The sequence below is a fragment of the Dipodomys merriami genome, unplaced genomic scaffold (genome assembly GCF_024711535.1).
Source record: "Dipodomys merriami isolate MVZ:Mamm:240054 unplaced genomic scaffold, mDipMer1.0.p SCAF_126, whole genome shotgun sequence".
Taxonomy (NCBI): domain Eukaryota; kingdom Metazoa; phylum Chordata; class Mammalia; order Rodentia; family Heteromyidae; genus Dipodomys; species Dipodomys merriami.
This window is the reverse complement of record NW_027202560.1, coordinates 1,459,869-1,465,868: the sequence shown is the minus strand read 5'-3', so window position 1 is coordinate 1,465,868 and position 6,000 is coordinate 1,459,869.

Sequence of the window (6,000 nt, the reverse complement as noted above, 5' to 3'; positions counted from 1 at the left end):
CACCCACAACCTCACCGTAAATCTAAACCTAACCCTAACAATAACACTAACCCTAACCCTAACAATCACCAAAACCCTAATCCTCACCCCCACCCTGAGCCTCAACCTCACCTCAAACTTAACCCTAACCATACCACTAACAATAACCCTAACCCAAACCCTAATCCTAATCCTCACTCCACCCTCATCCTCAGCCTAACCCAAAGCCTAACCCTAACCCTAAGACTAACCCTCAACGAAACCCTAACCCTAACCCTAACCCTGTACCTAACCCTAATACTACACCTAACCCTAACCCTAACCCTAACCCTAATTCTCAGCTTCACCCTCACCCTAAACCAAAACCTAACCTGAACCCTCAACCTAACCCTAACCCTAACCCTAACCCTAACCTTCACACTCACTCTACCCTAACCCTATTACTAATCCTAACAGTATCCCTAAACCTAACCCTCAACGTAATCCTCACCCTAGCCCTCACCCTAACCCTAATCCTAACCCTAACCCTCACACTAACCTTAACTCTAAACCTAAACCTCACCCTCAGCCTAACCCTAACTCTAACCCTAACCCTAACACTAAACCTCCCCCTAACTCTAACTCTAATCCTCACCCTAACCCTAACCCTCACCCTCACCCTCACATTTAGCCTAACCTTTATCCTAACCCTAAACCTATCCCTAACACACACACTCACCCTCACCCTAACACTAATCCTAACCCTAACCCTAACCCTCCCCCTAACACTCGCCCTAACCCTAAACTCGAACACTAACCCTAAACCTCAACCTAACCCTCACCCTAACCCTAACTCTAACCTTAAGCCAAACCCTAAACCTCACCCTAACACTAACCCTAACCCTCATCCTCACCCTCACAGTAATGGTAACACTAAACCTAACCCTAAGAATAACCCTAACGCTATTCCCAACCCTCACCCTAACCATAACCCTCACTCTAACCCAAACCATCACCCTAAAACTTACCCTCAAACTAACACTAAACCTAACCCTAACACTAACCCTCACACTAACGCAAACACTAACCCTAACTCTAAACCTCAACCTAACACTCAACCTCACCCTAAACCTAATTCTAACCCTAATCGTAACCCTCACCCTAACCATCCCAATAACCCTGTATCTAACCCTCAACTTCACCCTCACCCTCAACCTAACCCTAACCCTAAAGCCCACACTTACCATCACTCTCATGCACGGCCTAAGCCTAACACAAACTCTAACCCTCACCTTAACCCCAACACTAACACTAACCCTAACTCCAACCCTAAACCTCACCCCCACCCTAACCCTAACTCTAATCCTAACCAGAAACCTAAACCTCATCCTAGCCCTAACCCTCACCCACAACCTCACACTCACTGTAACCGTAACCCTAACCCTAACAATAGCCCTAAACCTAACCCTAACCCTCATCCTAAAGATAACCTTCACCCTAACCCTAACCATCGCCCTAACACCCTCACCCTATCACTAACCCTAACCTTAACTCTAACCCTCACAATAACCCTAACCATCACCCTAACCCTAAACCTCCCCCTAACCCTCACCCTCATCCTAGCCCTCAACATAACCCTAACCTTCATCCTCACCCTAAACCTCACACTAAACCTAACACTAATCCTCAATAAAACCCTCACACTCACCCTAACCCTAACCCTCACACTTACCGGAACCCTCACGTTCAGCCTAACCCTCAACTTTACCTTTACCGACACCCTCACCCTAACCCTCAGCCTAACCCTAATCCTCATCCGAACCCTCACAATAACGGTAACCCCAACCATCACCTGAACCCTAAACCTCACCCTCACCCTCAGCCTCAGCCTAACATTGAGCCTAAACCTAACCCCAACCCTAACCCTAACACTAACCCTAACCCTCACACTAACGCTCACCCTAACTCTAACCCTAACTCTCACCCTCACCCTAGCCCTTCCCCAAACGCTAAGCCTATGCCTAACCCTCACCCTAACCCCCACTCTAACCCTAACCCCAGCAATCACCCTAACGGTAACCCTCACCCTCACCCTCATCCTAACTCTAATCCTAACCCTAATCCTCATCCTAACACTCAGCCTAACCCTAACCCTAACCCTCACCTTAGCCCTAACCGTCAAACTAACCCTAACCCTCACCCTCACTGTAACCTGAACCGTAAACCTCACCCAAACCCTAAACTTAACCTGAACCCTAACTCTCACCTTAACACTACCCCTAACCGGAAACCTAAACCTAACCCTTACCCTTACACTCACCCTCAGCTTAACCCTTAGTCTAACCTTAACCCTAAGACTAACCCACTCACCCTAACACTAACCCTAATCCTAGTCCGAACCCTAACCCTAACCCTCACCCTCATCCTAAACCTCACCCTAACCCTAACATTAACCCTAACCCTAACCCTCACCCTAAACATCACCCTAAACCTAACCCTAAACTTCACCCTCAACCTCAACCTAACCCTAACCTTAAACCTAAACCTCACCCTAACCCTAATGCACACCCTCACCCTCACCCTCACCATAACTTTAATCCTAACCCTAACAATAACACTAATCCTAACCCTAACCCTAACCCTCACCCTCATCGTAACCCTAACCCTAACCCAAACCCTCAACCTAACCCTAACCCTAACCCTAACCCTAAAACTCAACCTAACCCTAACCCTAACTCTCACCCTTAGCCCCACCCTCACTGTAAACTTAACCCTAACCATAACACTAACAATAAGCTAACCCTAACTCTAATCAAACCCTCACACTCACCCTAACCCTAACCCTAACCCTCACTCTATCCCTAAACCTAAGCCTAACCCTAAACCTCACCATAACCCTAAACCTAACCACCAACTTCACCCTAACCCTCATGCTAACCCTAATGGTCGTCACCCTAATCTAACCTTCACCCTCACCCTAACAATAATGTGAACCCTCACCCTTACCATAACCCTCACCCTCAGCCTAACCCTCAACTTTACTCTTACTGTCACCCTCATCCAAACCCTCACCCCAAACCTAACACTCATCCTAACCCTCACCCTAACCGTAACCCTAAACATCACCCTAACCCTAACCCTCATCCTCAGCTTTAGCCTCAGCCTAACCCTAAGCCTAAGCCTAACCCTAAACCTAAACCTCACACTCACCATATCCTCACCCTAATCCTAATCCTAACGCTAATCCTCATCCTAACCCTTAACCTAACCATAACCGAAAACATCACTCTAAACCTAATCCTCATCCACACCCTCACCCTCAGAGTAACCCTAAGCCTAAGCCTAACCGTAACCCTCAACCTCACCCTCACCCTAACCCTAATCCTAACCCTAAGCCTAACCCTAACCCTAAACCTAAACCTCAACCTCACCCTAACCCTAACCTAACATTAACCCTAACCCTAACCATAATCATAACCCTCACCCTCAGCATCACCCTCACCGCAAACTTAACCCAAACCATAACACTAACAATAACACTAACCCTCACCCAAACCCTAACCTTAAACCTATCCCTAACTTTAACCCTAACCCTAAAACTAAAACTGACCCTAACCCTAATCCTAACCCTCAACCTCACCCTCCCTGTAACCATAACCCTAACCTAACCCTTAAAATAACACTAACCCTAACCATATCCCTCATCTTAACCATATCCTTCACCCTACCTTTAACCCTCACCTTAACACTTACCCTAACCCTAACCCTAATGCTAACAGTAACACTAACCCTACCCCTAACCCTCACCCTCAGCTACCCCCTAACCCTAACTCTAACCCTAAACCTCCACCTCCCTCTAACCCTAACCCTAACCGTAACTCTAAACCTCAGCCTAACCCTAAACCTAAACCTCACTCTCACCCTAGCCCTCAACTTAACCCGAATCCAAACTTAACCCTCATCCTAACACTAACCCTAACCCTCACCTTCAGCCTCACCCTAATCCTAAATGTAACCCTAAACCTCAACCTAACCCTAACCATCACCATCACCATAACTCTTACCCTAACCCTCACCCTAACCCTAAACTTAACCCAAACCCTAACCCTAACCCTAATTCTAACCCTAAACCTAACCCTCACACTCACCCTAACCCTCACCTTAACCATAACTGTAACACGAACCCTAACCCTAAACCTCACCCTCAGTCTCATCCTAACCCTAACTCTAACCCTAAACCTCACCCTCATCCTAACCATCACCCTAAACGTAAACCTCATCCTAGCCCTAACCCTAAACCTCACCCTCACGCTAGCCCTCACCCTAACCCTAATCGTAACAATCATCCTAAACCTCAACCTCCCCCTCCCCATAACCATATATCTAACCGTAAACCTCACCCTCATCCTAACCCTAAACCTAACCCTAAACCCCACCCTAACTCTAACCATAACACACACCCTAACCCTAACACTAACACACACCAGCACCCTCAAACTCACCATAACACTAAACCTAAACTTAAAAATAACACTAACCCTAACACTAACCATCACCCTAACCCTATTCCTCACCCCACCCTCAGCCTCACCCTCACTGCAAACTTAACACTAACCATAACACTAAAAATAAACCTAACCCTAACACTAACACTAATCCTCAGCCCCACCCTCATCCTCACCCTAACTCTAAGCCTAACCCTAACCCTAAACCTAACCCTAAGCCTCAGCTTCAACCTCACCCTAACCCAAACCTAACCCGAAACCTCACCCTAACCCTAAGCCTAACCCTAACCCTAACTCTAACCTTCACACTCACTCTACCCTAACCCTAATCCTAAACCTAACAGTATCCCTAAACCTAACCCTCACCCTAGCCCTCACCCTAACCCTATCCCTAACTCTAAACGTAAACCTCACCCTCACCCTAACCCTAACTCTAATCCTAACCCTAACACTAAACCTCACCTTAACACTAAATCTAAAACTCACCCTAACTCTAACCCTCACCCTCACACTCAGCCTAACCCTAAGCTTAACCTTAACACTAACCCCAACCCACTCACTCACCCTCAACCTAAACCTAACCCTAACCCTCACCCTAAACCTGACCCTCACCCTCAAACTCATCCTTAGCCTAACCCTAAGCCTAACCCTAAACCTAACCCTAACCCACACACTCATCATAAACCTCACCCTAATCCTAACCCTAACCCAAACTCTAATCATAACCCAAAACCTAAACCTCACCCTAAACCTAACCTTAACCCTCACCCTCACTGTAAGGGTATCCCTAACCCTAACCCTAACAAAAACCCTAACCCTAACTCTAACCCTCACCCTAACCATAACACTCACCCTAACCCTAACCCTCACCCTAACACTTACCCTCACCCTAACACCAACCCTAACCCTAACACTAACCCTCACACTCACCCTAAACATCACCCTAACCCTAAACCTCACCCTAACCCTATCCCTAACCCTCAACCTAACCCTCAACCTAACCCTAACCCTCATCCTCACCTTAAACCTCACAATAACCCTAACACTAATCCTCAATCTAACCCTCACCCTCACCCTAACCCTATCCCTCACACTTACCGGAAACTTCACACTCAGCCTAAACCTCACCTTTATCCTCACCGTCACCCTCACCCTAACCCTCAGCCTAACCCTAATCCTCATCTGAACACTCACCTTAACGGTAATCCCAACCATCACCCTAACCTTAACCCTCACCCTCAGCCTCAGCCTCCGCCTAACATTAAGCCTAACTCTAACCCCAACCCTAACCCTAACACTAAACCTAACCCACATTCTAACGCTCACCCAAACCCTAACCCTAACCCTCACCCTAGCCCATAACCAAACCATAAGCTTAAGCCTAACCCTCACCCTAACCTTCACTCTAACCCTAACCCTAACACTCACACTCACCCTCACGCTCACCCTCAACTTAACTCTAATCCTAACCCTAACCCTAACACTCACCCTCACCTTAACCTTAATGCTAATCCTAACCCTAACACCAACACTCACC